At 37.3% G+C, this 20,775-nt stretch overlaps 1 protein-coding gene and 1 long non-coding RNA gene across 4 annotated transcripts in view; one reads left to right on the plus strand and one right to left on the minus strand.

Annotated features, from left to right (window-relative positions):
* Window positions 1–4,371, minus strand: part of LOC123606479 — a 62,187-nt gene extending 57,816 nt beyond the window's left edge. For all 3 annotated transcript variants that reach the window (XR_006716307.1, XR_006716309.1, XR_006716308.1), the window contains exon 1: window positions 724–4,371. This is a non-coding gene — a long non-coding RNA (uncharacterized LOC123606479). The remainder of the gene's footprint in view (window positions 1–723) is intronic.
* Window positions 1–20,775, plus strand: part of UMAD1 (UBAP1-MVB12-associated (UMA) domain containing 1) — a 221,073-nt gene that overhangs the window by 161,412 nt on the left and 38,886 nt on the right. The window lies entirely within an intron of this gene.

A 20,775-nucleotide genomic window follows, 5' to 3' on the forward strand; every position in this document is an offset into this window, starting at 1 on the left:
GAGAACATGCATATTCAGTGTTATAAATGAGGAGGGCCGGTGAAAAGTGACTTTTCCAAAGTGAACACTGCCATCCAAGTGAAAGATTTTAAACTTCCCTATGCTCTCCCTTCTCCTCCTACCTTGCCCTCCACATAACAGATGCTGAGAAGAGCCACTCAAAATGCACGTCCTCATCCCTTGTCATCTGCATTATTACTGAGGTTTCCTAGGTGATATTTCTTCCTCCAGCCTCACTCCCTACCAAACTGACAGCTAACAGCAATTTTTCTAAAACATAAATCTCACCACACCACAATCTTACACAGTCTGTTTCAGTGACTACTTACCAGAGAAAGTCCATGCTGCTTAGCATGGCATTCATTGCCCTTCCTGATCTGGGCTCTACTCAATTCCCTTTCTTTTACTTCTTCCTCAGCACTTGATGCTACAGAAATAGCAAAATATTTGAAATGCTTCAAACATGCACTTTATTATCTCCAGCTTCTTCATTATCTCCAGCTTTTTGTGCATTGTTCCCTCTGACCGGAATGTATATCTCCTTATATCTTCCTAGCAAAATCCTGTTCATCTTTGAAAACCCTGTATAGGCATCATTTGCTCTGGGAGGCTTTCCCTGATCACACTTCCGTATCCTTACAGTGAATTCTGTTCTCCTACTTCAACTTTTGCATACACTTGTGGTATCACATACACCACAGTGTATTGCAGTGGTTTAATCACATGCCTTTGTGCTGTAGAAGTTTGCTAAGTTTTCTGAGGACAAGACATCATCATCATCACTGCCAAATCTCTGGTTTCTAGCGCAGAGCCTGGAAAACAACAAGCATTTGGAGAGGTGTTTGAGTTCCTGAAATGATTGGTTGTCCACTAGATCAAACTTTAGGTAAATCCAGTCCCCTTGAACTGGTCCCATGCTTTAGCTGCTCCCTGACACAAGTTTTGTCCTTTCTTTCACAGCAGTTGGTAGATAGAGAAGTGACTCAATTATCAGCTGAATGACTAATCTACCAGTGCTGTTTATTAGTTAACCGTGGAGTTTTTTTATAGGGTAAAGTACTCCCATACAGAGGGGTGGTTGTGGCAGCCTTACATAATAAAGAAGTTTGCCTTCAGGTTCTGTATCTCCTTTTGTTTCTTGTGCTTTCTACCTCTAAGGCTGCCCATCAGTCTTTTTGGGGTGGGAACTGTGTCATGGGATGGAGGTCAGGAGGTGGGGGGCAGGGCACTAGATAAGGGAGTAGTGATTCTTACTATAGTAGCCTGACATTGCTCCTTTTCTGGACTAGTCTTCAAACTTATCTGTCTTTATGTTCCATCCCCTTGGAACCTACCCAATCATGGAAGTTAATTAATAAATTAATTCACAAGATATTCAATTATATTGAGAGCTTAAAGTGTAACTCCTCTCAGATAACACTTGCATTTTAACGAATGCTTTTAATCCCTATTTGCAAAGAATGAATAATACTGGCATGATACACTTTATAGTAAATATATACTTCATAATACCAAGGAAAAAAGTGTGTTTGAAAAAACTGGGGATCTTTTCATCTCCCCTCAAATAGTATTACCTAGGTGCTATCTGTAAAGTGTATATACATGGATGAATCAGGAATTGCATTTGACTGCCTATAATGGACAATCATAAACTGGTGGTTTCGACGAATCAGGGTTTGTTTGTTTTTTGCATTGAAAAATGTCCTGGGTTCAGCAATCGAGGGCCAGTATAATGGCTCCATGATACCATCAATGTACTAGACTTCTGTCTTTCTGCCCCACCACCCTTAACGTGTGGCTTTAAAACACCAGGTTGCCTCCTGATTACCAGATGGCTGCTGCATCTCCAGCCATTAAAGGAGGAGATTGAGGCAAAAGCAAGCCCCCTTTAAATAGCTTTTCCAAAAGCCCAATTCAATAGCTTTCACTTGGCTGTCTTTACTAGTAGGGATGGTTGGGAAATGTTGTTAGCTAGGTATATTGCCGAGATACTTACCTATAATTAAGAAAGAAGGGAAACAGCCCACTGATAGACAACCAATCTTACAACCAAATTTGGGCAAATAATGTGTTATCGCGTCTTTATGGGATCAATTCAAATAAAAAATACTTAGAAAAAACAGCTTATTGTAGTTAATATTATAATAGATTTTCCTATAAGATGCAGTTTTTAAATTTTTTTTATTTAAAAAAATTTATTTTACAAATTTTTTAAAGTAGGCCCCACACCCAACCCTAAGAATGAGAGTCACATGCTGTGCCTACTGAACCAGCCAGGCACCCCAAGGCACTCAGCTACTATGTGACTCAAACTTGAATTCGGATGTATCAGACTCAACCCAAACACTTACTGCCAAGTCAGTGAATCAGAATTGGGAGCTCCAGTTCTGCCACAGGCTTGCAGAGCCCCTAGTTCTGAAGTAACTGCAGCTAGGTCAGTCCTCAGGGACACCATCCCAGCCAACCTCTGTGTGCACACTGTCATGCTTGCACGTGCCAGGGCTTAGCTGCCACCAAAGCCTGGGATCCAGAAAAGAAAGGAGATAACCCCAACCTATCTTGCCCCCTACTCTGCCTGCCTTGTTGCCCATGAAGTCCTCCTGAAACCCAGCTTCCCAGTGACCCTTCTCCTCAGCACCTGCATAACCGGTGGTACAAACCCTCACTCTTCAGGAATCACTGACCAAGTTAGAGGGAATTACGTTTCAAAGTCAGTTGACCCAGATCATCAAGGCCTTTAAAGGCCAGATCTCAAAGTTCGACTTGTATTTTGTATGTGATTAGCAGGTCACTCGCTAACAAGAAGTAGACGAAAGAATCAGTGGTTTTCCATCAAAACACAAAGAAGGAACATTATTATAAGGTAAAATTTCTACATATAATGACCGTATAGTCATGTCACTTTTGAAGGAAACGTTGTAAGTGCATTGCAATATCTACCAAACATTTTCTTGTTCTATCTATGGCAATTCTTAGCACTAACGCTAATGAGGACTTGGCTTTGGATATAGCAGCTAGCAATTTTTTAGAAAACCAAATTTGGTGAGGAGGGTAAATTATATAGGAAATAGATTTTGGATGAAAATTTTAAATTGTCATATAATGAACAGTAGCAATGACATACCTACATTTAACAGGCAGTCTAATTCTATCAGTAAAAGCTAGTTATAGGTTTGGGGAACAGGTGATTTCTATTTGACTTGAAATTTTAAATGTAGTCATTCAGCAAATGATTTTTAAGCATCGGCATTGATCGTACTTCTGCATTATCCATGGCAATGTGGGAGAGGTATACAAATACACTCAGTGAGTGCAGGTCATTTGACTCTCTGGATAAAAAATTAAAGCTCATTTTACTTTTTATAAATGTAAATGAACAGAAAAAAAGGCTGAAGCCTGAGCTAGAAATAAAACCATAGTGCTTTAGGTCCATATCATGGGTCTCGCTGAAATAGCACATTTCATTTTTATTCTAAAGAAAGATACAGTTAATAATCTGATATCCTTTTGAAAATCAATTCCCTATACTTCATATCAGTGATGAAAAATATTTACGATGTAAAGGTATATGTTAATTTTACACCAGTCCTAATAAAAGCTAAGAAAAAGATGCAGTATCAGCCTTCTGGATGTCCTTGGTCAGGTAGAATTTAAGGGCTTGAGTCATGGACGACTCATCCTTTTTCCTTGCATTTAATTATTTACTAAGTCCTGTCAGAGAGTGTCTTGTTTGTCCTTTCCTTTACCTCTCCTATGCCAGGACCAGAGATCAGACCCTATCATCCCTCATCTGATTTATTACAGAGCCTCCTGACGGATCTTTCTCATGGCTTTTGCCTTTCTGGTATATTCTTTACATGGTGTCAGAATTTTGTACTTAAGTTAAAAAAAGAAAAAGAAAGAAAAAAGTTGTATTCCCACCTCCCCCGTCCCCTGTCAAACATCTAGTGTCACCTGTTACTTAACAGAACCATGTAAAACTGAGCTTGGCATTTACCAGTGGGCCTGCAGCTCCTGCCAGGCCCCTCCAGGGCTGCACTCTATTACTTCCACTTCCCAGACATGCCTCCTGCTTGTATAGCTCTCTGCCTTGCTTGCTGGGCACTTGGTGGAATGCCCTTTCCGCAGTAGCCACAGTGGAGGTCAGCCCTGACCTTCAAGCCAAGCCCAGAATGTAACTGTTTTCCCTGGTCCCCCCATCGGAAGCCAGGTCTCTGTTTTAGGCACTCCCACACTAAGTTGGTCTTTACTTCTATAAGGCATTTAAAAAATTTAGTTCTGTGTCCTAGTGTCTTTGTCCCTTTGTGTGTGTGTCTCTCTCCTTCTCCCTCCTTCCACCCCCTTTCTTCTTCCCTCCCTCCCCACACCACACCCTCTGTCTCTACTCTCCCTAGTCCTTCCTTTCTCTCTCTCTCTCTCTTTTTTTTTGCTCTGGGTACCCAGTAACTTTGGACCAACTTTGAAGTATAGAAAAACAGTCATACTGATTCTTCCTTTTAGCATGTTTTCTACTTTTCCTTGTCCCTATATACTTCAGTATTTTCTTTAATCTTCTATCAGGTATTGCCTCAAAACCTTTGTAGGAAGGGCTATACTAACGCTTGAGTAAATATAAATAAATGCATAGACCATGTGTCTGTGGAATCAGGAACTGTGTCTTGCTCATCTTTGTATCTTCTAGCACTGTCTCCACCAGATAAGTGAATTCAATTGGAGCATATTTCCATCCCTACATCTTTATATAAGTATCTGCATACAGAATTTCTCATCAATTTTCTGAAGTGGCTACAAGAATTTTTCTTAATTATAAAAAATAAACCGGGGGCACTTCGGTGACTCAGGCAGTTAAGTGTCCCCCTCTTGATTTCGGCTCAGGTCATGATCTCATGATCTGTGAGATCGAGCCCCAGGTTGGGCTCTGCACGGTCAGTGGGGATTCTCTCTCTCCTTTCTCTCTGCCCCTCTCCCTCTCATACATGTGTGCACATGCTCTCTGAAAAATAAACGGTTCTTAAAATGTATATTTTGTTGTTAAAAATGAACCCTCCTATATCTCTTATTCTTAGATAAAAATTAAGATTATATAAATACTAATGATACACTTATTCATTTATAAGGAAATTTATTTGTATTGTTTGTATTAAGTTAGATATTCTGGGCTTGTGTAAATTGAGTGCTCATGACTAGTAATCTGATGTAAATTCAGAACAGTTAGAATTAAGGTACCATTACTTTTACTGGTTTAGCCCCTCACCTCCTATCTTTATGCCCACCATGTCCTCAACTCACAGCTGCCACAGCCAGACTTTCTCTTGCAGAAACTTATTCCTCTTACATGTTTTTTAGATGTTTATTTGTTAAGAGACAGAGAGAGGAGGGGAGGGTCAGAGGGAGAGGGGGACAGAGAATCCGAAGCAGGCTCTGCTGTCAGCCCAGAGCCCAATGCAGGACTTGAACCCACAAACCAATGAGATCATGACCTGAGCTGAAATCAAGAGTCAGATGTTTAACTGACTAAGCCACCCAGGTGCCCCGTCCCTTTACATATTTTTCAAAGTTCCATTCATTGGGGGTGCATTATGATTCTATATACTTTTTTTTTTTTATTATCTGTCATATTTGATCATAAAATCAAACCAAGGAACAAAAAGTTCTACTTGTTAGTTCCATTCATTTTTTTTTATTTGAAGTACAGTTGTCACATGTTACATTAGTTTCAGGGGTACAACATAGTAATTCAACAAGGTTATATGTGATACTATGCAAACCATAAGAGCAGCTACCATCTGTCACCACACAGGGCTATTGGAATACAATTCACTACTTCCCGTATGGTGTACCTTTTATTCTTGTGACTTATTCATTCTATAACTAGAAGCCTGTATTTCTCCCTCCTTCTGGCAACTGTCAGTTTGTTCTCTGTAGTTTTGGATCAGTTTCTGCCTTTTGTTTATTTATTTTCTATATGTAAGTGTAATTATACAGTATTTGTCTTTCTCGAACTTATTTCACTTAGCATAATACCCTCTAGGTCCATCTATGTTGTCACAGATAGTAAGATCTCATTCTTTTTGATGATGGCTGAGTAATATTCCATTGTGTGTATGTATGTGTGTATATATGTATACATATGCATGTATACATACACACCACACCACATCTTCTTTTGTTTTACACACACACCACATCTTCTTTATGCATCCCTTTATCAGTGGACACTTGGGTTGCTTCCATATCTTGACTATTGTAAGTAATGCTACAATAAACATAGAGGTACATATATCTTTTCAAATCAGTGTTTTTGTTTTGTTTGGGGAAATACCCAGTAGTGGAATTACTAGATCGTATGGTATTTCCATTTTGAATTTTTTGAGCCCCTCCCCCGCCCCACCAATGCTGTTTTCCAGTGGTTGCAGCAGTGGTACAAGAAATTTTGTTTTTCTCCACATCCTTGCCAACACCTGTTATTTCTTATCTTTTTGATTCTAGCCATTCTGACAGGGGTCAGGCGATAGCTTATTGAGGTTTTGACTTGCATTTCCCTGATGATGAGTGATGTTGTACATCTTTCCATGTGTCTCTGGGCCATCTGTAGGTCTTCTTTGGAAAAATGGCCATTCAGAGCCTCTGCCGGGTTTTTTTTTTTTTTTCCAAATAATCTTAAGCCCAATGTGGGGCTCGAACTCATGACCCTGAGATCAAGAGTCATGTGCTCTGCTGACTGGACCAGCCAGATGCCCCTTTTTGTCCATTTTTTAATCAGAGTATTTTTGGGGTGTTGAGTTGGAGAAGTTACTCATATATTTTGGCTATTAACCCCTTATTGGATATGTCTTTTATAAATACCTGCTTCTCTTTAGTAGGTTGTCTTTTTGTTTTGTTGGTCTCCTTCACCGTGTAGAAGTTTCTTATATTGATGCAGTCCCAATAGTTTCTTTTGCTTTTGTTTCCCTTTCCTAAGGATACATAGCTGTAGTTGATGTCAGAGAAATTATTGCCTCTGTTTTCCTCTAGGAATTCTATGGTTTAGGTATTATATTTAGGTTTTTAATCCATTTTGAGTTTATTTTTGTGTATGGTGTAAGAAAGTGGTCCAGGTTTATTCTTCCGCATGTAACTGTCCAGCTTCCCCAGCACCATTTATTGAAAAGACTGTCTTTTCCTCATTGTATATTCGTACCTTTCTTTGTCCACACAAGCGGGGATTTATCTCTGGGCTCTTTGTTCTGCTGATCTATGTGTCTATTTTTGTGCCAGTATTTGATCACTACAGCTTTGTAGTATTACTTGAAATCTGATATTCTGATACCTCCAGCTTTGTTCTTCTCTCTCAAGACTGCTTTGGCTATTTGAGGTCCCTTTGTGGTTCCATACAAATTTTAGGATTATTTGTTCTAGTTGTATTACAAATGCTATTGGTATTTTGATAGCAATTGCAATCTGTAGACTGCTTTGGGTCTGAGATATTTTCATATTTTTCCATCTGTTGGTGTTCACTTTGATTTCCTTCGTCAGTGTTTTATAGTTTTCAGTGTCTAAGTCTTCCACCTCCTTGGCAGGTTATTGTTTTGGTGCAACTGGAAATGAAATTGTCTACTTAATTTCTCTTTTTACTACTTCGTTAGTATCATGTAAAACACAACCAACTTCTGTGTATCAATTTTGTATCCTGCACCTTGACTCAGTACTGAAATTTAATGAATTTATTATTTGTCATAGTTTTTTTTTTTTTTTTTTTTGGTGGGGTCTTTAGGATTTTCTATGTATGGTATCATGTCATCTGGAAGTAGTGAAAGTTTAACTTCACTTTACTGATATGGATGCCTTTTAGTAGCACCATTCTTGATAGTTTGTGTTCTTTTGAGTAAAAGAAGTCAAAATAGTCTCCAAATCAGAGGTCAGTTTTCACTGTTCTGAAGTTTGATTACTTAGTTTTGCACTGGGTTTAGCCTCATTTTTACTGATTATCTGAACCAGACTCCCCATTGAACCTCCCTGGTGACCTGGTCCTGTGTTCAGAGCCAGGGGCTAGGAACTCCAATTCCCTTTGTGGCTTTTTGACAGTTACCTAACTTTCCTGTATTTCCTCATTGACACCACTGGGATAATTGCCTTTTCATACCTCATAGGAGTATTGTAGGATTAATTAATGTTTGTAAAGTGTTTTCAGGATCATGATGAAAGGTATTAATTTGTAAGCATGTGGTATTATTATAATTATTAGTAGTAATAGGGATGGTTGTTTAATGCAAATTTTCATCTAAGTGTAGTGTCATATTTTCAAAGGACAACCTCTTTCTTTGTGGCCAGATGTGGATACAATTAACCCTTTACCCTTTATTTTGAAGATACAATTAGCCAATTGTGTGTGCAATTAGACGTGTATGCAGTTTTTGCCAGAACAACTAATTACAGCCTTGGTAAAAGTCCTTTGAAAATGCTGGCCCTTTGAATCTTAACTGTCCCTATCTGTGTAATAAGCAATTTGTGCTACGCATATTTTGAGGCTGCGGAGGCTCCTGAATGTTGAAGAATTGCTCTTGCAGTTACTGGAGAAAGATTTTATTTTCTTGAAGCCCTAGCATTGTATTTTGCCATCAAGCCTAAAAACCCTTTCACGTAGTTCTGGTTTCAAAGGTTTTATTGATTTTTCTTAATCTTGACATTCAGCTGAAAGATTTTCCACAGGCTGCATTTTGTGAAACAGGTTTTTCTTTTGTAATTTTTTTCTCCCTTGAAAACTCCATTTCTTTTCTGTCTCTAATCCAAACATATCATCTCTTATTACCCTTACTCACTAAATAGCAAGTGAGAAACAGATTAGTACTGATCCTCTCTTCCCAGATGTGGCTTTGTGACACCGTTTTACACGGGATTTTTAATCACTATAATGTAAATTCTATATATACAGAAGAGTAGAAAGAATACTGAAGAGACCAGGAAGGTACTGTTGTACCCACTGCTCTCCTGTTATTGAGGGAAGGGGGGATGTTCATGGCTTTTAATGAGAAGTTTAAAACAGCCTCTTTTAAGATATTTACACTTTGACACTTCTCACTGATCATCCTTGAACTTGACTTTGTGCAGAACACCATCCTATACCATGGGAGATTCAGAGCTGAGCAAAGCACACTTGTCACCTTCTAGGAGCTTAGTATCAAGAGTTGACGATGAGAAAGGTGTTCAGGTCTGCACACTCCAGTAAGTGTTGTACAAAGTGCTGGGGTAGGGTGTTTGGTAGAAATGGGGATTACACTGATCCAGGGACATCAGCAGAAGCTTCTCTGAAGCTGCATTTGAGATAGGACCTGAAGGACAGGTCAACATTTTGGTAGACAAAATGGAAAGTTTGATAGAGAAGAGGGAACGTTTTTGGGTGAGTGAAGGCAGCAAGATGCTAAAATGGAGGCAGGTTCAGGGAAGGGTGGTTGGTTTTGCTAGAGTTGTAGTGACCTTGTGAAGGAAGTGGTAGGAGGTAGAAAGGCAGCCTGGGACCACACTGTGGAGAGCCTTCAAGGGAGGGAGCAAAATTCATACTTATCTCAGCTGTCAGATTGAAGCAATGATAGGGGTTTTGATAGAGCGATATGACCAGTGCCAGGCCTAAAAGGGAAGCAGGCTCGCTGCATCCCGGATGAAGTGCAGTGTGACGGAGTAGAAGAGGAGAGGTGTCTTTGGAGATGGTGCCAGAATGAAGACCAGTCATCTCTGTGGACTGTTAGCATTGGGAGTGAAAAGGGGAGTCGTTAGACACACGAGGCATGCTGAGGACTTAGTATTTCTTGATATTGGCAACTCTCCTGACGTGGAGGTGAAGGACAGGAAGGAGCTAGGTCAAGATGCCTGGGAAGAAGGAGAAGTACCTTTCACTGAAATAGAGATGTCAGGAGGGGGGCAGATTTAATAGCACTAACTCTTGGGAATTACCACACTGTGGCATGTTTATACAAACAGACAACGATAGCGGGATAGAAGAAGATTAATTCTAGATAGCAAATGTAATGTTTCCAATAAGAATGGTAGAAGGGAAGTATATTTTATCTCAACAACAGCAAAATCAGCTGGTATTGCTGGGGCGCCTTGTTAACATGACAAATGAGAGCATATAAACAGAAAGCTTGAAGAAATTAAATACATTTCTTAGAGCCTATTAACCTTTATACTATGAAAAACTAATTGGAGTGCTTTTATATATATGCTAAGTGTCCAAAACACAACTCTGTGTGTGTGCTTTAAAAATACTTTTTTAGTCACTGAAAAGTAGCTCCAATATTGGTGGTTACTTTTAAAAGTTTCTTTTTAAAATAATTGAAATAAAGAAGCCAGAGCAAAATACTACTCTCATCTCTAATCTTAGGAAAGTCTGTTCCCCATCTCATTCTGTCAAACACTCGTTTGTAAGGAGGTTCTATGGGTAATTTATCATGCCAGCAGCCGCAAGAATGTGGAGATCTACCCAGGTATCCCTAAAACCCCCAGATAACCTCATATAATTCTGTCATCCATAAATTTCCTAGCCTCTTTCCAGCCTTTTTACATTTTCATGCTTCACCATGTCACTAAACAATAAATCTCATGATTCAGGGACTTATTACCAATTATTGAGGAAAAAAAAAGTCTTCTCAACCGTCATTGGTAAAATGAAAAGTCCATAATCCATATGGTAGATGCTCTGTACACATAATTTCCATCACCTTTTTCCTTAAGTAATGGGGCATTGTGGAAAGACTATGAGCTTGGAATATATCTAGTTACCTTCTCTATAAAGTGCAAATAATGAAACATCATCCTTCTGGTTGCTCAGGCTGAATCTTTGGTGTTCTGCTGACTCCTCCTATCTCTCATACGTACAGCCAATGTACCAGCAAATTCTATCAGCTATACCTTCAGCTACTTCCAGATCCATCACTTCTTGCCCCCTTCACTGCCACCTCAGTTCAAGCAAATATTATCTACTGTCTGGATTATTATAGTAGCTTCTTAACTGCTTTCTTCCATCTTTGTTGTTCAGCAGTCTATTCTCAACTACAGAAAGGACACAGTGATTCTTTTCAAACACAAGGCCGTTGACTTTCAAGTACAAGCCAAAGTCTTTGACTGCAACCTCAAGGCCCTATACCATCTGGTTTCCTAGTGGCTTCTTCTCCTACTACCATTTCCTTTATTTATGCTCTTCCAGTCTCACTGCCTCCTGGTTGTTCAAACTCCTGCCTCAGAGCCCTTGCATTGGTTGTTCTGGCCTGGAACACCCTTCTTGCATCTCCTACAAGTGTTTCTTCAGTTACCCTCTGATAAAATGGTAACTCCCCACTCTATCATGCTCCATGCCTCCTTTCTGCTTTATTTTTCTTCATAGTACCTGTCACCGTCTACTATTATACAATGTATTTCACCTAATTGTATTATATGTCCTTCCCAGGGCTTGTAACAATACAAACTTTTTGGCAATGATTATACATCAGAACAACACATATCATTCCTGAAGGCATAGCACATAGAATTATACACAGCATCCTGATATCAAATTCAACATCATTTTTGTGCAGAAAATTGATCATTTAACCTGTGGTGCTGTTGAACTATACTGCTTTCAGAAAGCATTCTTCCATTGTTCTGTTCACTCATTCGTGCTTATGAGATCTTCCTGTGATTTGTCTGTTTGATATTGTGTTCCTTAAAAGGTACAGATAAATCTGACATTTACAAAAATGTTAGATCAGTCTTAGTAATGGTTTCCAGATACTTAGATGTAAAATTTTTTTCTCATCTAGATAAATTTATGTCTATTCAAAATTTTTATTTCAGTTCCATGAATAGTTTTTCTAGTAACTTTGGGGGAATAAAGTTTGTGAAGCTCCCCCCCTCCCCAGTGGAATCTAGTAAGAACTTTTTAGTAATGATTGAGTCAACAATATATGTCTACTTAGAAATTACTCCGTTGAGTACCAAGTAATTTATATACATATACAGAATATACACATCAAAAAGGTAAATTATTCAAATATTCTGTTCTTATTAGATTATTAGAAGTGTATTAGCTGCTCATCATCGTTGTAATTCTAGGTCTGTCTGTATTTCTGTTTTTGTTTTCTTTTCTATATGTTGGTCCTGTTTTTGGATGGAATACTATTTGTGAGTCTTAAATTATGGGTTCTGTCCTTATCAACAACAAAATATGGTCTATATGTTTTTAAAAGCATTTTCCTGTTACTTTTTACATGACATTTTATTCTAATCCTGGTTTTTGGTTTGCCTTTTTTATTTTTAATCTTGGTTATTTCTAGTCATTCATTTGCTGATTAATACAACACATTTATTGAGGTTCTAGCCATACAGGCATGAAGGAGACAGCCATATTCCTCTCTTATGAGGTTTATATTCTAGTGCAGAGAATTGGGCAATAAACAAAACAATTCTAAGAGTAGCATGTTCTATGAAGAAAATAAAATAGAATTGTGTGCCAGCATGACAGGCAGCACAATAAGATGAAAGTTTTAAGTGACAAAAGGAGATTATTTGTCCTTTATTGAAGGGCTTTAAAACACATTTCTTGAAATAACTAATTTAAGATCACACATCTCAGCTATCTTATTTTAGGTTTTCTGGTGTTTCTTTGTTTCCTTTTATTCTTTTCATTCCTCTGGATAATATCTTTTTTTTTTCTCCAATGATATGGAAGATGTTAACACTTTTGTTTACATAAGTGGCTCTTTTTACTTTCTCTAAAAACACTCTCTGATCTAAATTTTGACTGTCAAATCTGAGAATTACATCTTTCGTTTGCCGCTTTGTAACATATAAAATATAATTTCCATACTCCTTACTTATAGTCTTTATTAATGTAATCTTAAGTGTCAGATTTAATCAATTGTATTAAGTACCTATTCATAATTGGGTTTCATATCCACAATTAAATTGATTTACCTCTATATTTAACTTTTAATGGTTACCATCAGTCTTTATAATTTTATCTTCCTGAATTTCCTAATTTTGATGCTAAACTTTATATAATTACTTTTAAAATGGCTTGAATAATTATCTTAAGCTCTTATATATTTAAAACTTGTTTTTTGTTTTCTTTACAAATGGACAGTTTTACTGGCTATAAAATTCTCATGTTACAATCTTTGGTTGCCCCCAAATTATACATATTACTTCATTGTCTTATAAGTAGGTAGCTTGTTTTGTCTTTTCTGTTTCATTCTATAGTTTATTTTATCTTTGAAATTTACAAATTTACCATATATAGCAAATTATGTGGGACTCAAGTTTGGTTTCTTCCTCAAAATATTCATTAGTAGCTTAGATCTCACTTGTTTTCCTTCTGTTCTCTATTTGTCATTTTATCTTTTTAAATTTTGCTATTACATTTTTCAGTTACTTGGTGATACGTTTTAAAGGTTCAAAGAAACCTGAAGTCAAGAACTTAAATTTGTCTGGATTGATAGCTTCCCCAGTTTCTGGCAGATGCAAACTTAAATCCCTCTAGATGAACTCCTTTTAATCAGACCTAAAATATTTTCACAGAATTCAAAGCAATATTGATTCTTCAGTCAAAACTTACAAAATCCATAAAGAAACAGGGTTGTACACATGCTAAATTAATAGACACAGCAGAATCAAATCTGCATATTGCTCAGATATTGGTTAGTATGTCTCATATAATACAAGTGTGCTTATTATATTTAAAGGATTAAAAACAAACTTGAAATATGTTAAGGATTACGAGACTTTTAAAAAATATCAAGCATATGTGGAGAAGGACAAAACAGAACATTAGGAATTAAAAGTAGTAATTCAATGCATAGGTTGACATTTAGCATATTAGACATAGATGAAGAGAGATTTTATGGGCTAGAAGACTGATCTTAAGGAGCTACTTAGAATGTAACAAATAAACAGAAATGCAAAATCATAGCATGGAGAGTGCTAATTTTATATATTGCATTATAATAAAATAATGGTTAATAGAATAGCTAATATTATAATGTAATATATAATGTAATGAATGAGGAAGTCTAAAGTGCATCTTAATGGAATCCCAGGAGCAGAAAGGTCCAACTCAGAGAATGGGGCAGAGACAGTATTTTTTTTTTTTTTAACGTTTATTTATTTTTGGGACAGAGAGAGACAGAGCATGAACGGGGGAGGGGCAGAGAGAGAGGGAGACACAGAATCGGAAACAGGCTCCAGGCTCTGAGCCGTCAGCCCAGAGCCTGACGCGGGGCTCGAACTCCCGGACCACGAGATCATGACCTGGCTGAAGTCGGACGCTTAACCGACTGCGCCACCCAGGCGCCCCCAACAGACCCTCTTCTAAAGGAAATTCTAAATGATACACTTCAAGCAGAAGAAAAATGATCCCAGATGGAACACCTAAACTGTATAGAGGAATGATAAACTAAGAAAGTGACCCATATGAAACAAATATCAGCTAAAATCAATTTAGAAAACAAAAACAGTAATGGATTATAGCAAATAACCGAAGAGAGAAGTAGTTGAAATTAAGGCATTTTAAAGTCTTTGTTTCACGTAGGAGGATGATAAAATCATGAACTTATTTGCTTGTTGTTAAGTGTGCATCCTAATATTTCTAGGGTAATTACTAAAATAAAGGAAATAATACAACTTTGAAATTAGTGGATATTTCAGGGGCGCCTGGGTGGTTCAGTCAATTAAACATCCAGCATCAGCTCAGGTCATCATCTCATGGTTTGTGGGTTCGGGCCCTGTGTTGGTCTCTGTGCTGAGAGCTCAGACCTGGAGCCTGCTTCTGATTCCGTGTCTCCCTCTCTCTCTGCCCTTCTCCCACTCTGCTCTCTCTCTCCCCAAAAAAATAAACATTAAAAAAGTGTTTAATTAGTGAATATTTACAAAGAAAAGCATTCAGTCAACCTAAAAGAAAGTAAAAAAGGAGAAAACGGGAGACAAAAAGTACACATAGGATGATAGAATAAATGCAAACATATCAGTCACTATAATATCAGTAAATTAACAAAAGCCTCTGTTAAAAAAGCAAAATTTATTAGATTGATTGGAAAACATTAGCTTAAAAGAAATCTAAATACAGTATTGTAATTTACACAAAATCCATGTAAGTCCTAAGGGTAGAGAAAGGATGAAGAAAAAAGGAAGACATAACTAAAAATAAAGTCAGAGTGGCCTTGAAAGCAAAGGTATTACTAGAGACAGAAGGTCACTAGATCTTAGTAAAAGGTTCATTTCACCAGGACAACATAACAATTCCAAAGCTGTATGCCCTAGTAACATGGACTAAAATTATATAAAGTAAAAATGGACAAAAACACAAGGATAAAAGGAAAAATCTACCACCAGAGTTGGAGACTGGACTATGCCTCTCTTAGTAATTGATTTATCAAATAGCTGAGGGATCAGCAAACTTTTTCTGAGCCGTATAGTAAATGCTAAGCTTTGTAGGACGTATATGGTCTCTGTCACATACTTCTTTTTGCACCATTTTTAGCAACAGGCTACAGGCCAGATTTGGCCCAGTGTGCTGACCACTGAGATATACAGTAATCAGGAAGGATGTGAATGATTTGAACATCAGACATAACAAGGTTGATAAGACCACATACCTATACAGAATAAACATTATTTTCAGGGATGCATGGAACATTTATAAAAATAAGTCACATACTTGGCCATGGAGCAAACATAAAAAAACATTCTTTAAATTGTTATCTTATAATCAACCAACCTCCAATCAACTAATAAAATTTGTAAAACCACTTTTAACAATAATTTGGTAATATGGCATTTTTCATAAATTGAATATGTGATTCCTTAATGACCAAGCAGTTCCACTCCTAGACATATATCCTAGAAGAACTCTTGCACACCAATGGATGTGCATAAGAATGATCACTGTAGCACTATTAATGATAGTAGCAATTGGAAACAATACAAATATTCATCATCCATAGAATAATAAATAATACTTATTCACAAATGAATAATGAAATGAATTCACGTCTGAGGATGTGTATATGGATTTAGAACTGCTTCACCTGACAGTATGAATGAATCTTAATATAGTGATAAGAGAAGAAAGCAACCACAGAAGGATAAATACACTGATAAGAAGTTCAAAACATTTAAAACTAAACTATTGTTTAGAGCTATAAATATTTGTTTTGCAGCTATTAAAAAAAAGCAAAGACCTACACAGAATTCAAAATAGCATTATGTAGAAAACCCTAAAGACTCCACCAAAGAAAACTATTAGCAGTAAGAACCAAATTCAGTGAAGTTGGTGGATACAAAATTAACATACAGAAATCATTTATGTTTCCATACACTAACAAAAAAATTTCAATCTCACTTATAATAGCATCAAACAATAACATACTTAGGAATAAATTTAACTAAGCAGATGGAAGTTCTGTACACTGAAAACAATAAGACATTGATGAAAGAAATGGAAGAAGACATAAGTTAATGGAAACGTATACCCTGTCCATGGATTACGAAGACTTAATGTTGTTAAAATGTCTATACTATCCAAATCTATCTATAGAGTTAATGCAGTCTCTCTCTAAATTTCAATTACATTTTTCACAGAAATAGAACAAACAATCCTAAAATTTGTATGGAACCACAAAAGACCCCAAATAGCCAAAGCACTGTTGAGAAAGATAAAGCTGAAGGTATCACACTCCCTAACTTCAAACTATATTATGAAGTTATAGTAATCAAAACAGTATAGTACTGGCATAAAACAGACACATAGACTAGTGGAACAGAATTGAGAACTCAGAAGTGAACTCACACTAATATTTGACAACTAATATTTGACAAGGGAGCTAAGAATAGTGAATGAGGAAAGGTCTCTTCAATAAACAGTGTTGAGAAAACTGGATATTCACATGCAAAGAAAGAATGAAATTGTACCCTTATCTTATAGTACTTACAAAGATTAAATCCAAGTAAAGACTTAAATGTAAGACCTGAAACAGAACAACTAGAAGTAAACATGTGGTAAGCTCCTTGGCATCAGTATTGGCAATGATTTTTTTCATATATCGTCAGAAGTACAAGCAACAAAAACAAAAACAAGCGGGACTACATCAAACTTTAAAAAGCTTATGAACAACAAAAGAAACCATCAACAAAATGAAAAAGTAACTTATAGAGTGGGAGAAAATATTTGCAAATCACACATCTGATAAGGGGTTAATGTCCAAAATATATAAAGAAATCATACAAGTTGGTAGCAAAAAATAAAAAAAAATAATAAACCAATTAAAATATGGGCAAAGGACTTGAGCAGACATTTTTCCAAAGAAGACAAACCAAGTAACAACAGGTACGGGAAAAGGGGAATTGGCATCACTAATGATCAGGGAAGTGCAGATCAAAACCACAATGAGATATCACCTGATTTCTAGAATCTGAGAAAAGAGATAACGAGCATTGGTGACGATAGGGAAAAAAGGGAACTCTTGTGCCCTCTTGGTAGGAATGTAAATTGGTACAGCCACTATGGAAAACAGTTTGGAATTTCCTTAAAAAACTAAAAAGAGAACTACCATATGATCCAGCAATTCCATTTCTGGGTATATGCTTGAAGGAAATGAAATGTTCTCTTCGATATCTGCACACAAATATTATTGCAACATTATTTATAATAGCCAAGATTTGGAAACCTAAGTGGTTCTACTGACAGAAGAATGGAGAAAGAAAATGTGGTATATATAGACTGACTTATCTATAGAGAGATATCTAGATATATCTGTATATAGATCTGTATATCCACCTGTATATATTAGTTGACCTTATATCTGTATATATCAATAGTTAGATTTATCTATATAGATACAAATCAATAGATAGGGCTATCTATCTATCTATCTATAAAGAAATATTAGCCATAAAAAGGAAGGAAATCCTGCCACTTGTGGCAACAGTAAACAACCTTGAGGGCATTAATGTTAAATGAAATAAGTCAAAGCAAGACAAATAACGTATGATCTCACTTATAGGTGGAATCTAGAAGACTAAACTCAGAAACAGAGTAGATTGGTGGTTGCTAGAGGCGAGAAAATGGGGAGACTCTGGCCAATGGCACGAATTTCCAGTTAGAAAATGATTAAGTTCTCGGGAACTAATGTATAGAATGGTGACTAAAGTTAATAATACTATATTAAATACTTGAAAGTTGCAAAGAGAATAGATCTTAAATACTCTTACTACACACACACAAAACCTTACCATGTGAGGTTGACTGCGGTGTAACTTTCCTGTGCTAATTATTTCACTTTATATATGTATACGAAATCATCCCATTCGACACCTTAAACTTACACAATGTTACATGTTTGGGACAACACCGTGTACATACATATATGTATATATATGTACCAAATCATCCCACTGTACACCTTGAACTTATACAATGTTGTATGTCAATTACATTTCAATGAAGCTGAGGGAAAGAAAAGAATAGCATTTACTTTCTAGTCAAGGAGGGAAAGGAATAGATGGGGATGGAAGGACACAGAGTAAACTTCACAGTTTCTCATAATGTTCTATTCCTTAAACTGAGTGGTAAAGTACAAGTGTTTGTTGTATTTTATTCTTTATACCTTAGACATATTTTAATATATTTATGTCCCCATTGTTTAAGAAATAAAGGAAAATACATGGTGCAGATGGGGTAAGGAAGTGTGGAAACAGCAAAGATGGACACCTTTTTGTTGGAGGTATTTTATACAGAAGAACAGAGTGATAGAGCACTAAGAGGGAGATAGGAATACTAAGATTTTTTTTTAATAGATGTTCTACCATATTGGATGCTAATATAAGTGATCTCATAGAGGAGTGGAAAGTCAGAATTACCAGTTTCAAGAACAAAGTTCTCAAGAAGCGATGCGGTGCACAAATAAGTGGTTTGGCCTTAAGGACAATTCAACCAATTTAATGGAGATTGGAGGAGTGCCATAGGTTGGTAGATTTTTTGGTGGGAAGTTGAAGATGATCTCTAGAGATTTGGGGCCATAAATTTGAAATGAAAGGAGTCATCAGGACTCTGTGCTTTCCTCCAACCCACATCCAGCTGTTCAAGTGCATGCAGGTTTGCATTGCCATAAAACTGGGTTTAGCTGGGGTTGACATTTTACCAGATGAAAACCATGTGCGAACAAACATGGCAGTGGAATTGAAGGTATATGCAGTGAGACAGTTACAGTGATGAAACACACAATCCAAGCTGGATGAAGAAGGAAAAGACATTAGGACATTGTGGACCAAAAAAAAAAAAAAAAAAGGATTTGCCATTTTTGTGGGGTCACTGAGTTACCAGAGTATGACGTCTAGAGTGTGTGAGACAGACTGTTAGGTGATGGTGGGAAAACAGAGTGCTGGGGCTAGGATTTTTATTACTAATCTCAAAGTCTAAGTTGACCCTGGAAGTACATGGCTGTTGTAGGCTGAACAGAAACAAGTCTGGAGTACATGGATCTGTAAGGAAGGAGTGTTGGATGGGTTGTATATTCATGGTTTTCAACCCTGGCTGTGCATAACCTGAGGAGCTTTCAAAGAACATCAATGCTGACCCTGCCCCAAACCAGTTAAATCAGGATCTCTGTGTGTGGTTTCTGGGGAATTGCTATTTTGAAGAGGTCCCCATGTAATTATGATGTTCATTCTGGATGGGGAACCATGAGTCTACGTGAACATGGGCATTGTTGAGAATGGTCATAAGAGACATGGTAGAGAAAAGTATGGTGAGCTGGAGGAGTATGGAAGGAAGAAGGGATGATTCATAGGATCAGTGTCTCCTTGAAAGACACTTAAGTTGCTACATACAGTGTGTGCACTCAATAAATAGTAGCTTTTTTTGTGTGTTACCATCATTATTATTGACAGTGGCATTATCCGTCAGAAGAGAGTCCAATTCTTTTATTAAGTTCTCAAAGCGGCCTTACAAGAGGTTAAAACCCACTAATTTTAAATTTTTTTTTTCAACGTTTATTTATTTTTGGGACAGAGAGAGACAGAGCATGAACGGGGGAGGGGCAGAGAGAGAGGGAGACACAGAATCAGAAACAGGCTCTAGGCTCCGAGCCATCAGCCCAGAGCCTGACGCAGGGCTCGAACTCACGGACCGCGAGATCGTGACCTGGCTGAAGTCAGACGCTGAACCGACTGCGCCACCCAGGCGCCCCAAAAACCCACTAATTTTAGATGACCACTAAGGAAGGTTCCTAATGGAAATTTGGAGGGGGAAAACCCTAGAAACTCTTCCTTGACCTTCCAGAGAAATACTAAAACAAGGAGGAGCTTCAGCCCATCATTGCCTCACATGGCAGTCTGCAAGCATCAAAGGTCAGCCTGGTCAGGAGTTGGATGCCACTCCCTTTCCTTGGGAGCCAAACAGTCACCCATTAGACCCATTTTCTCTGGTCTAACCTGAAGGCTAGGCAACTGCTGGGTGTTTCCCTACCATAAAGCATCTAAAAGCCTTTTAATTGTGTTTCAGCATTCCCATGGCAGGATTGAGAATGGGGAGCAAAATCAGACATCAAACATATAACACTCTAATATTTTATATTTTCCAGTTACTTTGTATCTTTCACATTCTTGCCCCTCCCCTACAAAAAGAACTGTATTAATCAGGATCGACAGTACTATTTAAAGCTAATGTGTAGTTATAGGCATTACAGTGACTTCTCAAGACATGGTCTCACTAAAGAATGCAAGAAATTCTAGGTACAAACTGCAAATGTAACAATCTTATTTTTGTGTAATTGC

Source organism: Leopardus geoffroyi, chromosome A2 (genome assembly GCF_018350155.1).
Source record: "Leopardus geoffroyi isolate Oge1 chromosome A2, O.geoffroyi_Oge1_pat1.0, whole genome shotgun sequence".
NCBI lineage: Eukaryota > Metazoa > Chordata > Mammalia > Carnivora > Felidae > Leopardus > Leopardus geoffroyi.